This window comes from Octopus bimaculoides, chromosome 10 (genome assembly GCF_001194135.2).
Source record: "Octopus bimaculoides isolate UCB-OBI-ISO-001 chromosome 10, ASM119413v2, whole genome shotgun sequence".
NCBI classification, from domain to species: domain Eukaryota; kingdom Metazoa; phylum Mollusca; class Cephalopoda; order Octopoda; family Octopodidae; genus Octopus; species Octopus bimaculoides.
Genome location: NC_068990.1, coordinates 92,369,022 through 92,372,279, shown reverse-complemented (window position 1 = coordinate 92,372,279; position 3,258 = coordinate 92,369,022).

Genomic DNA, 3,258 nt, shown 5'->3' with positions numbered 1-3,258 from the left:
CTATCTATCTATCTCTCTGCGTGCTTTTTTTGAAGCCAAACTGAATTGAAAAGAACAAGTGTCATCTTCAAAGGAAATAAAACACTATACACAGCCACAAATAGAAACAATAGTCATAAATTATACATGTTCAGGGGAGAGTGGGTGGAGAGGAAGAAGTCCATTGTCCGATTGAAGTGATTTCAGTTCTTTGACCAATGCCAAATGGCTTACAACCAATAAAGCGAAAGCTGATCATTTTCAGAATCACAATGAAGCGGTGGGTTAGGGGTTAGAGATTAAACCTGAGTTTCTACAAGTGTTAAATGAATGAGAGATAAATCTTACCAAGACAGCTTTCTTTAATTGGTCTTATTCATAGAATTTTGTGGCCATGCTAGAGTACCATTCTCAAAGATCAATCATATCAACCTCTGTACTAAATTCTGTCTGATGCTTATTTTACTGATCTTCATTTATTGACTCGTTAAGCTATTATTACAACAAAAAAAGATGCAGCACACTATTTCTAACACAACCAGGATGTCTGTCCACAATAAATGGTTTTTCTTAGAAAAAGTACTTAAATCACTCAATTCAAACGATTAGCAAACTTCATATATCACCAATCCCCTTCACGGAATCAGTGATAACTTATAGATCCCCACCCATCAGCCATGTAACTTTCTCAAATACAATTACATCAGTCTTGGTAGTTAAATTATACTTTATTTCATTGATTCCAGAGAGATGACAGGCAAAGTTGACCTCAGTGGGAATTGAACTCAGTATATTAAGAACAAATACTACAAAGCATTTTACAGTTCAATAATTAAGAGATGAGGAGTTATGTACATTATTTACATCATTTACATTTGATGGATATTTGTCCTCATCTTGTTTGTTGTTAACACGTTTTGGCTGATATACCCTCCACCCTTCATCAGGTGTCTTGCGGAAATTTTGAACCTGGCTTCTTATTCCTAAGGTATTTTTCGATGTTGTTGTTGTTGTTGTTATTGTTATTATTATTATTATTCAAGTCACTGCCTGAAATCGAACTCGGAATCTTGGGGTTAGCAGCCCGCGCTCTTAACCACTACGCTATAAGAAAAAAAAAAAAAAAAAAAAAAAAAATACAAAGCATTTTGTCTGACATTCTAATGATTCTGCCAATAACTACGACAATGATAGCAGCGACGGTGGTGACAAAGGTGATGATGATGATGGCAATAATTAACATCATCATTGAAAATTCCACATATTGTAATTATCTTTTAATTTCTTTCTTGTATTTTGATGCATAAATTTTTTTACAGCTTTCTGATATTGTTTCCTCAATCCAAAGTTAAAGTTATTTAAACCCTTTCACCAAGTAATTAAATTTCATGGTCATTTCCATAACGATGTTAATTATTCGACGATAAATAGAACTGGTGTTTTCTGTGAGTCAGAACATACCTCATAATAAAAGCCATAACATACCTCAGCAACAAAAGACAGTTTCAAACATGACATAGCTCCACAAAGGACAAATTGGTATAAAAAGACCATCTTCAACAGTTTTCGGTAAAATTATTTTGAATAAATGAATTTTGCAGTGGAAGGGCCAAACACAGAACACCCCAAACTTGGTTCATTATTATTAAGGTTTCTGACAATGACTTCAAGTTCGTTCTATAGTTAAGTTTATTAAAATGTGCAGGCAAGGTTGTGTGGTTAAGAAGTTCGCTTCCCAACCACATGGTTTCCGGTTCAATCCCACTGTGTAACACCTTACCAAAGCACTGTCAGTGGATTGAGAAACTGATAGAAACCTGTTATATATGCATATGGGTCTGTGTTTTCACACACACACACATGCACATACGCACATGCATGCAAGACTACAAATTAATATTACCAATTTTAGCTATTCTTTTATTCTTTTACTTGTTTCAGTCGTTTTGGCTGCAGCCATGCTGGAGCACCACCTTTAGTCAAACAAATCAACACCAGGACTTATTCTTTGTAAGCCTAGTACTTATTCTATTGGTCTCTTTTTGCTGAACCACCAAGTCACGGGGATGCAAAAACACCAGCATTGGCTGTCATGCAATGTTAGACACACACAGACACACACATATATACGATGGGCTTCTTTCAGTTTCCGTCTACCAAATCCACTCACAAGACTTTGGTCAGCCCGAAGCTATAGTAGAAGACACTTGCCCAAGTTGCCACGCAGTGGGACTGAACCCGGAACCATGTGGTTGGTAAGCAAGCTACTTACCATACAGCCACTCCTACGCCTCAACAAGTTCTTATTAAATCAACCCCAGAAGGATGAAAGGTGGTCAAATTGAGTGGGTTCTTTGGGATTTGAACTCAGAATCATCATCAACCTCTCGGCATTACTGCCTTGAGTCCCAGGACTCATACAGCTGGTTACCCAGTTCCTATAACATTTAAGGGACAGAGATCAGAACATTCCCCCTTGAATGAGAAGCCAATCCATCAAGGGGTTACTCATTTGTAGCTGAATGAACTGGAGCAACATGAAATGACATGTTTTGCTCAATAACACAACACACCACCTAGTCCAGGAATTGAAACCACTGTCTCAGGATCATGAGTGCAATACCTTAACCGTTATACCACACACCTTCACACAGAACAGAGTAGTCTTGATGTAAACCATTTGAGTGAGATTACAAATACACATAACATTAAAGTAATTACATGCATTGTATTAAACTGATTATATACAACTACCAGTGTGTGTGAGTGTATATGTGTGTGTATATGCATGTGTTGATGCTATGCATAGTCATTCAGATGTGTGTAGAAAGTGTAAAATACCCTCTATTTAATAACCTCTTACAATTCAATCATTTCTCCATCGCAACAAACACACCCTTACACACTCACACCTAGCAAAACACCAGCTCTCTATCTCCCTCCCCACACACATTAGAACAACCCTCCTCCTCCGTTCGTCCCCACCAACGTGGAAATCAGTGAAAGTGCTGCAAGCTGGTAGTGGAACCTCTCCAAAGTTCACTGCTCTGATTGCTGAGTCATGTTTTTGTCTGTGATTTTATTGGCGCTCCTGAGCTGTGTAGTAATGGAGGTAGGTGGGTGGGGAGTTGCTTATAGGTTGGCGAAATAGAGAGAGGCTTGTAGGTATTATTAGATAGATAGATAAAGAGAGAGAGAGAGAGAGAGAGAGAGAGAGAGGGAGAGATGGATAAAGAGATAGATAGATAGATAGATAGATGGGGAAAGAGACAGACTGAC